Source organism: Sceloporus occidentalis, unplaced genomic scaffold (genome assembly GCF_023333645.1).
Source record: "Sceloporus occidentalis isolate IW3139 unplaced genomic scaffold, rSceOcc1.0.p SCAF_18, whole genome shotgun sequence".
Classification (NCBI taxonomy): Eukaryota; Metazoa; Chordata; class Lepidosauria; order Squamata; family Phrynosomatidae; genus Sceloporus; species Sceloporus occidentalis.
In genome coordinates, this window is record NW_028316998.1 from 1,336,053 (window position 1) to 1,353,301 (window position 17,249).

The 17,249-nt window shown below is 40.1% G+C and overlaps 1 pseudogene; it reads left to right on the top strand.

Moving 5' to 3' along the window:
• The first annotated feature begins 4,273 nt into the window (after positions 1–4,273).
• On the top strand, positions 4,274–7,185 carry LOC149302530 (MARVEL domain-containing protein 3-like; annotated as a pseudogene).
• Positions 7,186–17,249: the final 10,064 nt, after the last annotated feature.

A 17,249-nucleotide genomic window follows, 5' to 3' on the forward strand; every position in this document is an offset into this window, starting at 1 on the left:
GCTAGAACCTGGACATGATAGGAGTGTGATTACTGTTAGCAATCATACTCCTATCATGCCAAGTCTGCTAGTACATGCTGGAATCTGAGTATGCCTGGGCATGATAGGAATGTGATTGCTGTTAACAATCATGTATATGATGTATATATATATATATATATATATATATATATATATTGTTATTTAATTTTTTTGTCCTATTTTGGTGTATTACTTACTTTAAATAAAAGTGTTTTTTTTTATTGTGGGGGTCATATTTTCGGTTTCAGTCCAGAATTAATTTCGGTGCATCCCTACTACTAAGCCAGACAAAGTGGTAGGCCTACACCACATCAATGTATAGGCTTAGTATATAGTAATAGGAGTTACACTGCACTATTGTCAATGTCTGGCTCAATGTATAGTGATAGGGATTACGCTGTACCACCGTCACTGTGTGCCTCAGTATATAGTGATAGGTGTTATGCTGTACAACCGTCAATGTCTGCATCAGTATATAGTGATAGGTGTTATGCTGTACCACCGTCAATTTCTGCCTCAGTATATAGTGATAAGTGTTATGCTGTACCACTGTCAATGTCTGCCTCAGTATATAATGATAACAGTAATGCTGTACCACCTTCAGTGTTTGCGCCAGTATATAACGATAGAAGCTATGCAGTTTTAAAGTGTGGGGGGGCCACATACAGGATCCACCCCAGGTGTCAAATACTCTAGGTACGCCCCTGGTTCCTACACCCATGGATGGGGGGAATGCCAGAATGATCAATGTAATAAAAAAAGAAATCATGTGCAAAAATGTGCTTTTGTATCTGTCTAGTGGAATTTTGGCAAATTAACTCTTTAATACATATGATAGCTGAGTAGTCAATTTAAGCTTTTCTGATGTCCTTCTCGTAAATGCATAATATATGCGTGATATTCTTATTGCCACTTAATCCTAGCATTTGCTCGGCAATCGTTCCGAGGTGTGGGGGCTGTCAGGCTTTCGTTATGAAGTAATATTTGCTACTGATGTATGTTTTTCTTGTATTGATATTTGAGGTATCAAGGCAGTTCATGATCAGGAACCTGCAATCGCACATCAGAATGGTATAAAATGACCTCACCTTCCTAACATCCTATTCTATCATCGTCTGTGATGAGTTGGCTGGGATTGCTAGAGAAGTACGTTGTTGGCCTGCTGGGTCTTAATTCTCCAAATAAACAAACACAAAACTACAATAAAATTAATATTCAGATTAATTCCCAGGTTTAAATGCTCAGTGTGTATATTGTTTTTGTTGTTACACTGTATTTGCATTCATTTAACTTTTCATTTATTTATTATTGATTCCTAACTTTCTAACTGGTTCTGATGGTTATATTGATTATTGTTGCTTTTTCTCTTTATTGTATAGTGATTTAATAATTTCACGGAAATTCATATTTAAGAAGAATTTGAATTGCTCCTGTTGAATCCTTTGTTTCTAAAATATATTCTTGTCATTCATTTAGAATATATATATTTTTTTATTTTTTTATTGCTTTGTTCATCTAAAAGTGAAAGTTACATCGTTCCCAATGCCATATATGCCGTTGGGTATATGGTAGCCATATTCCTGGACAAATTCCCACCAATTTGAGTAAGCCCCAAGGCGAAACGCGTTATTGGAGGATCACAGGGGGGACTATTTTTTCACTTGAGTATTGCATTTGGATTATGTGTTTTTATTTGTTATATTGTGTTTAAAATAAATACCGCAGTTTGCATATTTTGCACATTTAGCACTACTGGCACATACTGCATCCTCTGCACATATTGCTCAGTTTTGCACAGTACCATTTAAAGACTCATCCCCTACTGGATCCATTATTTTTTCCAGCTGCTATCTACATTTAGGCTGGTGTTAAAGGGGAAGTGCTGTCCTCAGTTAGCACAGCGTAATCCACACCAGAGCCCGGGTGGGGTCTCTGGATTAGATCTTCACCAACAGATGGGTGTGTGATCCCAAATCACACATAGCGATTTCGATTGGAGCCAGTCACATTGGCTCCACTCATGTGAGTATTCTAGACCATTACTTTTATTGCATTCATTTGTGTTGCACACAGGTTGCACTATTATTTGTTTCTTTTATGTACATCCCGGATTCTGAGCGTCTTTAACGCCAAAGGGATAAGCTATATCCAGAGCCGGCCTTAGGTGTTCTGGCGCCCTGTGTGGACTACTCCACTGGCGCCCCCCCATCCCAAAAAAAGAAAGGAATAAAAACTTGTAACAAAACTCCCCTTTCTCACTATCTATCCCCCTGTATCACTATCTACCACCTCTGCCCCTTCTCACGGACCCCCCCTCTTTTTACTGACCCCCCCTCTGCCCCTTCCCCTTACTTACCTTGTTGAGTCCAGCGGTGGGAGTGGGAGGCGTCCGTATTCTGGTGGTGCGCACTTCACAGTTGAGCGCCGGAATATTCTGGCGCTCAGCATAAAACGCGGCACCGCGATGGAGTCACGGAGAGTGAGGGACGCCGAGCGGTTGCTGCCCGGGCAGGAACACCCCCCACAAGGGATGGCTCCGGAGTCTTGATTACATAGAGTGGTGTATTGAGTGGAAGGGTGAATGGACTGACCAAACTCAACTAAGGTTGAATGCTCCTGCATTCACAAACCAATGTGTATATGTTAAATGGGGGGCATAAGTCATTTCTGTAGACAGAGCGCTCTATGAAATGCCTTTTAACCCCCTTATTGTCACTCTGCCTCCTGAAATGCCTTATACCTCCCTATTTGCCACTCTGCCCAATAATATGCCTTTTAACCCCCCTAAATGCCCCCCTATATGGCATATAGGGGTATAAGGCATTTCTGGACGCAGAGTGGCACATAGGGGGTCAAAAGGTATATCATGGGGCACAGTGGCATATAGAGGGTTAAAAGGCATATCATGGGGCACAGTGGCATTTAGAGGGTTAAAAGACATATCATGGGGCACAGTGGCATATAGGGGGTTTAAGGCATTTATGGGGCAGAGTGACAAGCCTGGGGGCAGATGTGCATAACTGGGGGGCAGGTTGAAATATAAAAGGAATTAAAAACAAAATATTTTTCTCAATCATAGCTTTTATAAAAAAAAAAATAGTTTACATGGTTTACATGAATTAACATTTACTGGTAAAACATTTTTCTAACAGGGTCGTCTTATAATCGAGCAAATACGGTAATAAGGGCCACTGTCATGAATACAGACAGCTTTGTTGTAACTGCTTGCCAAGAATGCCAAAGTCAAAATTAAAAGACCCCTTATATTGATAACATTTATCCTTTTAACATCCATTTGAGATTTAAACTAGGTTTGTGTATTTTTGAGTGAAATTTCATCTGTATGTCATATTATAAAATATATCTTAAAAGTGGTTCTTCTTTGTAAGATGTTGCAGCCCAGAAATGGATGGCCTGACTAGATGGGCTGAAGCGTTTTAAGTGCCGTCATATTCCATGTTTCTGTGAATGGCGCTGGTGTGTAGATGTGACATTTCTGAATGCTAGGTCCACTTTAATTTTTTAAACCAAGCTTATATTCTGATTATAAGCTTTTAATCACATAAGGCACATTGCGGATATCCCAGTTTCCCTTTACTTTTTGTTTCCTTATTCAGTTCTTGCCGTCACTGTTTACCCATTTATGTCAAGCAGTATTTCTACCGATAAGACTTTACCATCTAACCTAAAACTGCACTCGTGTACTACCAGTGGCGTCGCCAGGGGTGGCCATGGCCCCCCTACATTATGCTGTGCCCCCCAGTGTGCCCCCCCAACTGAAACGCTATACCATTGACCCGGCCCACCGCCGGGAAACCGGGACATTTACCGGTGTGCCGGCACACTAAACTCCAATTGCAGCCGATGCGGCTGACAGTTTCAAGGCAGCTGTAAAACCGCCTCTGCTGGCCACTTAATGGATTGCCGGCATGCCGATCACTGATTGAGGCTCTTCGTCCCGCCCCTTTGAAGGGGGCGGGCTCTTACGGAACAGTTGCTTGTCACTGCCTGACAGGGAGAAGAGCACGAGGGAGAAGAGCAGCGGTGTTACAGTGGAAGAATGAAGGCCAGCAAAAAAAGTATTTTATTTTAAATAAATAGTGGAGGTGACAGAAGGAGGGACATTAACAAGGGGGGCTGCCTTGGCAAAATTAAATAATACACAAAGATGGTGGCTGGGGACATAATTACACATCAGGGTGGTTAGAAGGATGTCACATATATCAATACACAAACGGGGGGGTTAATACACATGGGTATGGGGGCCATTATATAAACCAGTACAAGGGGATGGTGCATCAATACACAAGGGAGGGGGGCTGGCTGGGGGCATCAAATAAATCAATACACAAGGGAGGGGGGATGGCTGGGGGCATCAAATAAATCAATACATAAAGGAGGGGGGGCTGGCTGGGGGCATCAAATAAATCAATACATAAGGGAGGGGGGCTGGCTGGGGGCATCAAATAAATCAATACACAAGGGAGGGGGCTGGCTGGGGGCATCAAATAAATCAATACACAAGGGTGTATTGCAAAAATGCACAAAGGGGGTGGCTGGGGGGGCACAAATACACAAGGGTCAATACACACAAACAACAAAGCAATGTGGAAGGCATTTTTTATACTATTAGTAGGTTATCCCATCCTGATGTGGGGGTCCATGTGGCAGCAGAGCCTGTCCTGGTGTATGTGTTTGGGTGTCAGTGTGGCAGAGCCTGTCCTGGTCATCCGTTTCCTGGCACTTTACTTGCTGTAGAGGGTTAAATAGAACTTTGTAATTTTTATTTATCCAGATTTTGTGGTCACTTCAGAGGACAAAACTTTCTAGGCCTAGAAATCAGTGAGAGGAAAAGTAAAGGTTTTGTGTTATTTACTCTTATTTCAATCTGGATATATTATTAAAAAGGAAACGTAGATGTTGGTTCAGAGTTTGTGAAACTCAATTCTTGATTTCATTATACAGGACGCTATTCCCCTTTGGTTTCACAGGCCTTCCCTGTTAAGGGAGACCAAGTGGTATTCAGCTTAATTATATGCAGCTGTACGCATGTTGTTATCTGTGATGAGGTGTTCATTTGGTGACGCAGTGCTAAGATGGTTGTGTTGCATTAATGGCTAAAAGTTTTGTTGAAGTTTCATATTTAGTTTTCAAGAATATTGTTAAGAATAATGCTATCACTGTTTTGTTGCGCTGAATAAAACTGGACTTTTTCATCTAAAAATTTTTGCAGTAGCAAATGTTTGATTCCATTATGTATAATCTCTTTAATTTATTTGGGCCTTTTAACTTTTTTGATTTCTGGGATTTTAATAATGTGATAAAAAAGAATGATTTATAGTTGTTTGGATGTCAAATAGTGTGTCAAATTCTTTTGATCTATATCTGCTATGCTATGTTTCCATACATTATTTATGTATACCTGCAAATACAGGTTTTTTTTGTCTTATTCAGTTGCATGTGCTGTTTCCATGTGTTGTTTATTTGATCTATACCAGAACTACAGGGTGTAAGTAAAAGAGCGGTATGGTTTAGTGAATGAGGGGACAAAGGGACTCTGGGGATGATTACAGGGGAGAGGACCTTTCAATGTGATGGTGCAGTCAGAAGGAGGGAACACTGCACTGACTCTCACAGTCTTCCCCTGATCTGCAGTCAGTGTGGCAAATATATTGGCAGCAGGGTCTAATATTAATATATATTGGCTGCAGGGGCTAATATTAATATATATCGGAAGCCGGGACTAATAATATATACTGGCAGCAGGGTCTAATATTAATATATATCAGCAGCAGGAGCTAATATTAACATATATTGGCAGCAGGGGCTAATATTAATATTTATTGGCAGCAGGGTCTAGTATTTATATTCATATTGGCAGCAGGGTCTAATATCGGCTGCAGGGGCTAATAATATATATCGGCAGTAGGGGCTAATATTAATATATGTTGGCAGCAGGGTATAATTTTTATGTATATCGGCAGCAGGGTATAATATAAGTATGTATCCGCAGCAGGGGCTAATATTAAGATATATATCCGCAGCAGGGGTTAATATTAATATATATCAGAAGCAGGGTGTAATATTTCTATATATCGGCAGCAGGGGCTAATATTAAAGAATGAAAAATAACTGCCAGTTTAGCTGTTATTTTGAAATCATATTTCAATCACGGTCTTTACTTCAAAGAGATAAGTGCATATTATGTAGTTAAAAATGCACGTCTAACGTGTGTATGTATGTATGTATATATACATATATATATATAGTGTATATGTACCGTTTTATAATTGGCCCCCCTACTTTGGTCCCTGGCCCCCCATGTGCCCCCCCTTAATATGAAAGCTGGAGACGCCACTGTGTACTACCACATGTTCTTACAACAAATCGTTTCTTCCCTTCATTTTCTTTCTTACTTTTTGTCTCATGTTTTTCAGTTAGAAAAAAGAAAATATTAACGATCTTTTGTTTTCTACTTGCAGGAGTCTTGCAGTTTGTGGAAATCACCGCCGGGGTGTTGATCTGTGTTGTAGCATCTTACGCAGTTATTACTGGGTACACATCCGCAGCTGGCTTTAGTACTTTCAGTATCGATTCCACATACAGTCCTTTTGAAGGCAATGAGCTACAGCAAGTGCGGGAGATGGACATGCAATACACTCAGCTGAGGGCACCAGGAGTTTATGGCGGAGTGGTTTTCAGCATGCTGCTGTGTGCATTTACTATTTTATTCCTGATTTTGGGGGCTAAACCATTACACAGTGTCTCCGTGCGAATCCTCTTTGCAGAACTGATTTTTGACGCTCTTGCGTTCCTGGCGTATGTTGTTGCAGTCGGACTTTACCTGCACTTTATTAAGCAGGTAAACTCAACTGAAATCTGCAAGGCTAAAGAGAGAGAGTTTATGCGGGCCGTGGCTACACCTGGATGAACTGTGAGGTGCAAGGAGGGGATGCAGCTGTTGCTATATTTGGCCTGATTGCTGCTTGCCTGTACCTTCCTAGCACAGTATTGTGTGGTCTCTATATCAGAACTGTGTGCGACTTTAAGAAAAATCATCTGCATTATGAATGTCCTCCTGAACCCTGCAAGCAAAATGAACCCAGGGTTCAATCACGGAAAGAATTAGATTCACAAAGGTTTCATCCTAGCACATTGATATAATAATATATAACAAACAATTGTGTAATTTTGTGCTATATCCTTACTGCCAGTGTTACGTGAAAGAATTTCTCATTTTATTATATGAGTGTGTTATACAATCTCATATACATATACAATATCATAGAATAAAATTTATTTTAATTGAGGCTTACAACATTTAGCTGCTTATAGGTAAAGGTTTTTTAATACCCGTTTGTAATCATGTGTAAATTATTGTAAATATGTAAACTGTTTTTACATAGTGTGAAATGTATGTCTTTTTCAAATAAAGTCAGTAAAAAATACTTTTCTTGTTGAGCTCTGAATGAGAACTCCAATCAAGCCACTACGCATGTTTATGTCATAAGAATTACTTACTATAAAAGATCTACAAGAATGTCCACAATCTCTGCTAGTTGTGTATGTTCAGTTTCGTAAAACAATGCACACTGTGAACATAAAGTGTGTAACCACAGCTAGTCTCAGCAACAAGATGCTAGCAGATGAGGTTCAACACAGATAAATGTAAGGTTATGCACATGGGGAAGAAAAATCCAGGCTGGGAATATGTATTAAATGGGAAAACACTGGGGACGACTGACATGGAAAAGGACTTAGGAGTTTTAGTTAACAGTAAATTTACCTGTAGCGACCAGTGTCAGGCAGCTGCTGCTAAGGCAAATAAAATCATGGGGTGCATCAAAAGGGGCATAGATGCCCACGACAAGGAAATAATTCTACCACTGTACAAGTCACTAGTCAGACCACACATGGAATACTGTGTACAGTACTGGGCACCAGTGTACAAGAAAGATATAGTGGAGCTGGAGAGGGTTCAAAGACGGGCAACCAGAGTAATAAGGGGAATGGGAGGACTACAGTACCCAGAAAGATTATCAGAATTAGGGTTATTTAGTTTGGAAAAAAGACGGCTTAGGGGGGATTTAATAACTATGTATAAATATATAAGGGGACAGTACAGAGATCACTCCCAGGACCTATTTATACCCAGGACTGTATCTATAACAAGGGGACATCCTCTACGGTTGGAGGAAAGAAGGTTTCTACACCAGCACAGACGGGGGTTCTTTACAGTAAGAGCGGTGAGATTATGGAACTCTCTGCCAGAGGAAGTGGTTATGGCAAACTCAATAAAAGAGTTCAAAAGGAGCCTGGACGTGTTTCTTGAAAGCAATAATATTACAAGTTATGGATATTAGATTAATAGGGACAGAACGTTGATCCAGGGATTTATTCTGATTGCCATATTTGGAGTCGGGAAGGAATTTTCCCCCTGGTATGGGGCAATTGGCATCTGCTTCATAAGGGTTTTTTTGCCTTCCTCTGGATCAACACAGTAGGGACACAATATGTATATAGGTTGAACTTGATGGACTTTGGTCTTTTTTCAACCTTATGAACTATGTTACTATGTTACTAGCAGTCATGTGTTCTTCCTACAGAGACCAGGCCGAAATGGTGGCACCCCTTGGATCCCTTTACTAGGGGCAAATCATCCTACTGGGACCCATATCCATGTGCCCCCTCTTTTGTCTTTCATTCTAAGGGCAGAGGTTTTGGTGCACATGAGAGAGACCCCTGGAGACGTATAGGCAGAAGGGGTTACATGACCCAGCCATGCACTCAGGAAGGAACTGGGGGAGGATTTGGGGTCAAACATCGGTCAGCGACTCAGTATCACCTGGGTGGGATTTATTTTGGAGGGAAAATATACTGTATAAATTTATGTGAAAATAACCATATTTATTATTTCAAACTGATATACAGAGGAGAGAAGATTCCCGCCCTCCCTCCCCGAGTCTAGGAGTTCAGCGGAGGACGGCTGCATTGGATTGCGTTGGGATCTGGCGGAGTGATCCAGAGGTTTTTAGACCTTGATCTAGTTTGTGGTATGGGCATACATTCATGTTGTGTTAGATGTTAGAGTGAGGCCCATACAGGTTTTCTACATTCAAGGTGTTTATTGCCCCGACCCATCGTGTCCTGAGTTTTACAACGACCGGTGGTATCTGGCGGGGCTGGTGTCGTCAATAGGACCATTAAGTTATGGTCGATTCAGTTTTAAATTCAGAATTTTAAGACGTGTACATTTCTTTAATACTGTTAAATTTGGAGTAATAAACAATGTCGCGGCATTTAGTAAATAAATGCCGTGGCCAATTCTAAATCCAATGTGCCTCCGTGTCATTTATTTGGTGTTCGAACAGTTTATACACAGTGCCGTAATGATAATGTGTAGTGCATGGGTCATGTACCACTATGTTTTACAGACTTTAAAACTCACAATAGCTTTTAGATGAAAGAGTAAGGCAATGCAGAGAGTGTATTTATAAGTTAAATTGTAAACACACGTTGTGAAAAAACATAATGGTGACAAAAAAGGTGGATTTAGTCAATGCGTTTTTGACTCGGGTGCCATTAGGTCAAGCACTGGCCCTATGTATTACAAATGTTGTCTGATAGATGGAGGTGCTAAAGCATTATTGTAAATGGGATGTTTGCATGAAATCATCACATTAAAACTTTGCAAAAAGCAGAAGTAATGTTAGTACATAAAATGAAAAACATTAAATACATTAAAGCTAAAATATTCAAAATAACTATAAATATATGCAATTATGTTATTTCTGTTATGCGGGACCTAGGACAACAAGGATAATGCACCCACAATGCAGAGACGGTAGCGTAGCACAGCACAACGGGTATAGGAAGTTCCATGGTCGAGGCAGGCAGCACAGGAGCAAAGTCGGTATACAAGCCAAAGTCGGGGCAGGCAGCACAGAATCGAAGTCAGGAAACAAAGCCAAGGTCAGGTACACGTAGATCAATCAGAATAAAGTAAATCACAATAACCCAGAGATACACACAAGTGACTCTTTGAACGGGCACTGCACTAATGGGACAGGAGGTTTAAATAGGAAGAAGGGCGGGAAAACTATAGAAACCAAAAAGAAACAAATGTGCGAGACGTCATCGCGACCGGCGCACACTAATGGCGTCGGTGCGATAACAAAAACAATAAACAAAACGGCATCTGCGTGTGCTACACCCGCGAGCGCCGCGGGTGTGCCACACCGGCAGATGCAGTATAAGTTGAGCACCGCGAACGAGTCGCAGCGGCTCGTTCATTACTACGGGTGCATCGTGGGCATGCCACGGCGGCTCGCATGTTATCATGCGTCCGTCATGAGCGCGCCACATCGACGCGACCCTCCCTCTGTGCTCGTGCCGCGCGCACAGTACACCGAGAAGACGTGCGCGCGGCTGTAAAAGATTCTAATAAACCTCAATTAAGAAATGGACCATATATAATTATTGGTATAGGCAATAGTTCAATGATAGGCTTCAAGGTTTCCTTGACCTTAAGATATGGAATGAAGGATTTGCTGAACAGGCATTCTATAGATAGGATAGTAACTTGCTAATGCAGGGTATAGTTGTAACTCTAAAAGGGCATTACAGTATGCGTACAGCCACCACCTAAAATAGGGTCTCGACGTGTAAAGATCTTAGTGAGCATGTTTACCCAATTAGGTGAAGACCAATAGACTGACAAGACTGACATCATTATTCAAACCGTGTATATAAGTTAAGGCCTTGGAGAAGCATAGGAGGAGAGGTAGAGGGGAGATGTACTTGCCATCCATGTACTCTTCACGTCCCAACACTCCCTCCCTCCATCCTCAGGAATGCATAGGACAGATGTCATGAACTAAAATTCCTCTCCAAGGTTTTGTAAGACTCGTTTTGTATTATTTTTGTTATCTACTTTTAATATTTTTCTTCTATTTTTGTTCGTATTAAATGTTTTACCTTTGTTTGCATCTAAGTGACTCTGCCTATTTTTGACGCACATATTTATGTGTTGTTCCTGATACGAAGTTTGTGTTTGGCCCTATATATTTTATTACATATCTGGCGTGCCAGCCCTGCGTATTTTTTCCTGGCCTTTGCCCTCCAGCTTGCTCAGGGGGAAGGGCAGATATATCTGTACACTTTTTGCAAACTGTCGGGAGATAATTAAGAAAAGAACCTTTGAGGATACAGACTTCCAGATTTTATTGGAACAACAAGTGCTAAGAGACGCTATTGACGGCAGACGCAAGAAAGCCATACAGCGTGATACAACAGCCATTCAAGGAGAGTTCATTAAGAAGGGTAAGTCATGGATTTTATAAAAACATATGCTAACAAAAGTAAAATAACTTTTCAATTTGATAATTGTCCTACTAATGCACAGTTATGGGCTAGTATGTACAAACAATGTGAGCTAGAAAATATGAAGATAGATAAGAAATTGTTATGTATTGATAAACTTAAGAAGAAACTGCAAAATGTCCTAAGCATGTTTAAAACGTTTAATGACTTGATTGTGGAGGATTTACAACCTAGACAAAGTATTTGCATGATTAACAAAGTTGTACCAGAATCTAACCCTGATGACAGTACTGACGACTTTAACAGCTGTCCCGACTGTTTTGTTTTAGCTCAGCAATTAGAGAACTTGGAGAGGGCTAGGGACAGACAAGCTCAGTTACTGTCTAAACTATGTTTAGAAAATAAGAAGGTGTCAGTTATCACAAGACAAGAAGGTAAGAAGGGCGTATCTTTTGTCCCTGAAATATCTGGTACCTCAACAATAGATTCTGATGAGGAACTTGACGTAGGAGGAGTTGAGAGACAAAAGCTCAGAGACAGTGCAACAAAATTGACTTTAAAAATTAATGATCAATTAATAAAAATTGCCAAAGATATTCCTAAATATGACGATAAGATGGATGCATTCCATAATATTGATGTATTTGAAACAAATACAGACAAATTCCAATTAAATAACAATCAAAGAAACACCATTTTTAGGCTATGGATACCTTCACATATGTCCAAAAGGTTACAGGACACACCTACAGAGGATGCATTAGGTCAATTAGTGCATGCAAATGATATGGATAGATTGAAGCAATTAATTCTGTTTACAACTGGTGACTCATCTCCATCTCTTGACTTAATTGAATCTCTAAAAGTAAATCTGCAAGATGATCCCTTTGCATTTTTGTTGAAATTTGAGAAAGCCTATAGAATGGTAATGGGAGTTGATGATGGAGATGAACCACAGGCAATGATTATAGCATTTGTAAGGAAATTTAAATATCTAGATCCTGTATCAGTTCAGCTTGCCTCTGAAAAACCTAGTTTGCAAGAAGCAGCCATATTCATTGATCGTATTAGAAGAGCAATGAAAATGTCAACTGTAAAGGTAAAAGTATCTACAGTACAGGAACTAATTGACAAACGGCGAGAATTAACTCAGAATGACTGTCACAAGCCACAAACTAATCCTACTAATTTTGAACGATTTGATAATACTAACCAAAAGATATTCAGACCAAATGTTAGTTGTTATCATTGTGGTCAAAGAGGACATTTGAAGTGGCAGTGTAAACAATTTCTTAAAAATAGAAAATTTGTCCCTAGAACACAAAATTTTGGGAAAGAGAATGGGCTGGTGCCAACAGCCCCACCTACTGGTGAACAATTTAAGTCAACGTCCCCATACACTCCACTAATAAGACAGGTGCAAGAGCTCACAACAAATAGTACTGCTACTAATGTAACAGGAAAGAATGTCAGGGGGGGTCTGACGCCCTCTCAGTGACTAGATAAGAATCAATCACTCTGTAAGTTGACCTATGTAGCTCCAGTGTCAACTGACAACTGTGGCAGACCATATGTCAAGGGAAAATTACAGGGAAAAGAGATTACATTCCTAATTGATACAGGAGCTCAATTAAGTGTGACTAATCAAGCTTTACCTATAACATCTAACTCACCTGTTTGCACGATTGTAGGTTTTAGTGGTAAAGGTAATACTTCAGCAACTTTGGTTACTGGTGTTTTGTTTGAGATTCCTGGCTATTTGTGTACTGAAATTGATATCTGGCATTGTCCTAGCTCAGAAAATATCTTAGGGGCTGATGTAATGAGAGAACGAGGCTGGGTCATTGACTTAGGGAATCAAGTGATTTGGAGAAGTAATAACCTTAAAGGGCCTGTAGTAATTGATCCAAGTGACTACAGTGTAGTGGCCGTCATCAATTTAATTGAGGCGGTATCCCCAAATCATGTATGGCCACAAATGGATTGTAATGACTTGACTCTTGTAGAAATTGTACAGAAACATCCCTCGTTATGGGCTCAATCTAAGAATGAGGTAGGGACGATGAAAGATGTTGTTGTCAAAGTGGAAGGAACAGATCCCATAGCTCAGAAACAGTACCGATTGCCTCCAGATTCAATTGAGCCTTTGTCCAAAATTATTGAAGAACTACTTCAACAAGGCGTCATACGCAAATCGAATTCGGTGACAAACTATCCGTTATGGGCAGTTAAGAAACCAGATAATTCTTATAGAATGCTTCTAGATCTGCGTATGTTTAATAAATGTACCCCAAACGTGGCGCCAATTGTAGCAGATACCCCCGACATCATGTCTCGATTGAATGCTAAGGCAAAGTTTTTTTCGGTACTGGATATCAGTAATGGTTTTTTCAGTATTCAGATAGAGAGGAGTTGTCAATACAAATTTGCTTTTACTTTTCTGAATGAGCAATATGTATTTTGCAGATTACCACAAGGGGCGCACATGTCACCTAGTCTGTTTCATCAGGCATTGGCAAAAGTGTTATCAAAATTCTCAAGGCAAGATTGTATTCTACAGTATGTGGATGATATCTTGTTGGCAACAGAGAGTAGAGAGGAACACCTCACCTTGCTAGCAGAATTGTTTGATCTGTTGTACGAGTCAGGATTGAAATTAAATCCAAGGAAGGTCCAATTACTGAAACAAGAGGTTCAGTACTTGGGAGTTTTGATAAGTCCAGGCCAGAGACGTCCTTTGCAGGAAAGAGTAGCAACAGTAGCAGCTTTGCCTGTACCTACAACTTTCAAAGCTTTAAGACAATTCCTGGGACTTGTAAATTTTTCTAGAGACTTCATAGAGGGCTTTGCTGAAAAAGCTAAACCCTTATATGACTTACTAAAAAGTACTGATGATGACAATTTGTTTGGTCCAATGGGAGATGAGCAGCAGAAAGCGTTTGAACAACTAAAACTTGATTTACAGAGAGCCCCAGCTTTGACAACTGTGTATCCATCTAAGCCTTTTGCTTTACAAGTTCATACCTCGGAGACGGCTGTCTCGGCAGTTTTACTGCAGCTACAGGGAAAGGAATGGAGAATAGTTGGCTATTTTTCCAAACTCCTTTCACCTGTGGAAAAAGGGTTTGAAACGTGTGCAAGACATCTGGTGGGTGTACACTTTGCAGTCAAGGCGACTGAACATATTGTTGGGTTTAACAAACTAATTCTGCAGACCCCTCACTCCACCTTGAAATTGCTTCTTGAAAAAAGTATCCCAGGAGTGTCACATCAAAGATTTGCACATTGGTTGTTGTCTTTATCTCCAAAACAGATTGAAGTGGATCATAAAGCTAAATATGTGCTCCCTCAACTAATGCAATATGAGGGCGAATCACATGAGTGTGTTGAGACATTTCAGGGGGATTTTCCATCTCTTTTTAGAAAAGAAGTAGAGGAAACTGATGAACCAGTATTTGTAGATGGTTCTAGATTTTGTTTGAAAGGACAATATTATACCGGATATGCCATTTGGTTTCCAAAGAAAGGCCGAGCTATTCAGCACAGACTACCAGGACATTTTTCTGCACAGAGAGCAGAAATTGAAGCTGTTAAAACAGTATTGGAAATTAATGAGAAAGAAAATAATGATCCTTTGGTAATCTATAGTGATAGTTCATATGTTGTACGTTCACTAACAGACTACTTACCTGTGTGGAAAAAACGAGGTTTTGTGGATTCATCTAACAAAATCTTAAGTCATGTTGATACATTGCAGACTATCTTTGAGCTAGCTTCTAAAAATCCTAACCGATATGCTATTGTCAAAGTACCTGGCCATAGCAGAGGAACTAGTGATTTAGCTTTGGGAAATGAGAAAGCAGATTCTCTAGCCAAGGAAGCAGCTTTGATAGGAGAGATAGTGATGGAACTAGAACCGTTGGAAGTACTACCAGTAAAGAGTAAGGAAGCAAATTTACCTTCATTTAGTGATGAACAGATGAAAGATCCGTTCATTGTGGAATGTAAGAATAAAATAACACCTCCTTTTGTTTGTGAAAATGGAGTGATTTGTTATGAAATGCAAGGTAATTTACTTCCAGTTGTGCCTAAACACTTGCAGACGGAATTCACCCGCTATAATCATGAAAGTTTAGGTCATGTGGGTCAGCAAAAGTTGCTGGAAATTCTCAAAGAGAAGTTTTATTGGGACAAAATGGAGGACTCTGTACAAAATGTTGTTCAGTCATGTCTCATTTGTGCTCAAGTAAACCCCAGGCCTAAAGGACAAAAGCCTCCACTTCTAAGAATTGCACCTGCAGACGGTCCGTGGTCTACATTGCAGATTGACTACGTAGGTCCCCTACCTTCAGGTAAACAAGGTCTCAGGTACGCATTGGTTGTGGTAGATGTATTTTCTAAGTGGGTAGAACTGTTGCCTGTCAGGAAAGATGATGCTTTGTCTACGGCAAAAGCATTGGTGAATCATGTTTTTTGTACTTGGGGAATCCCAAGGATGATTTCATCTGACAGGGGGAGCCATTTTACTGGCAAAGTCATGCAGGCTGTTTGCGCAATCCTGGGGGTACGTCAACAATTCCATGTTCCATACCATCCTCAGTCCGCAGGTATTGTAGAAAGAATGAACAGAACGATTAAGTCTAGAATTGCAAAAATGTTACTCGATAAAGGAAATACTTGGGTTGATGCAGTACCTCTGGTATTGATGAGTATTAGGGGAACAAGTTCCTCAACTACCCAGTATACACCTTTTGAATTAATGACAGGGAGGAAAATGCCATTGATCTTTCCTCATGAACCGTTTTTGTCTACTCCACAGAAAGATGCCATTGCAAGAACTAAGTGGTTACAGGTACTTCAGGATAATTTAAAAGCAATCCTTCCACACGCAGCGTCTAGAATGCAGCGTATGGTACCGCCTCACTTTTCTAAATTTGTGAAAGGAGCATCAGTAATGATTAAGACTTTTAGGAAGGCGGGACCGTGGGAAAGTAATTGGGAAGGACCGTTTGAAATAATCGACACTATGGGTCAAGTTATGATCCTTGTTCAAAGGACAGAAAAGACTGTGAAAAATACCCGTAGGCAGCAGAAGCTGTGGGTACATGTTGACCAGTGTAAATTATATGTTTCTAACTAAATTCTGTTCTTGCAGGAACACAGTTCTGCAAGAAAATGGAGGAACAAAACTGTTTACTATTGGACAAAGAACCTCCAAAGAAACAGCAATACAAGAAGCGTGACATCAAGATAGCGTGCTACATATTACTTCCATGGTTGTTGGTGCTGAGTTTTTTGATTGCTGTGTTGTTTGATCTATACCAGAAGCCAATTGGACATTGATACATCAAGAGACATTGTTGGACAAATTAGATTCGTTATAATTTAAGACATACAGATTTTGTATTTGATGGGGAAAATCTGGAACAATTAGATGTTTCAGCTTGTCTTCATTTTGTTTCTAAAGTAATATGTCTTCCAGGGCAAGAAAAGGTTGTCTATCATTCTTGTTTTCACAATCATTCATCATGTGAGGCCAGGATTGAAAGTGTTACATCTGTGCATGAATTAATGACTCAAGTAAAGATAGGGAAAGTTTGTTTTCAAGTAATGAAGGAGGAGTCATTGGTCAGAGCATTCTTTTCAAATTGTATGCATAATGATACTCTTCACAGAGGATTATATTGCATAGAAGGTGATTTGAAAAAGTTGGAGATAGATGGGAAAAAGTTTAATGTCTCCACTATAGGTACAGAGCGTTTAAGAACACTACCTCAGCAATTTAATCTGACACAGATAGACCATTTTCCTTGGAAAACATGGACAGAGGAAGTAAAGAAAGATAAGGGATTATTGGCCATGTTAAAGCAACAATTGAAAGATGCAGAAATTGTTTTCCAACATAA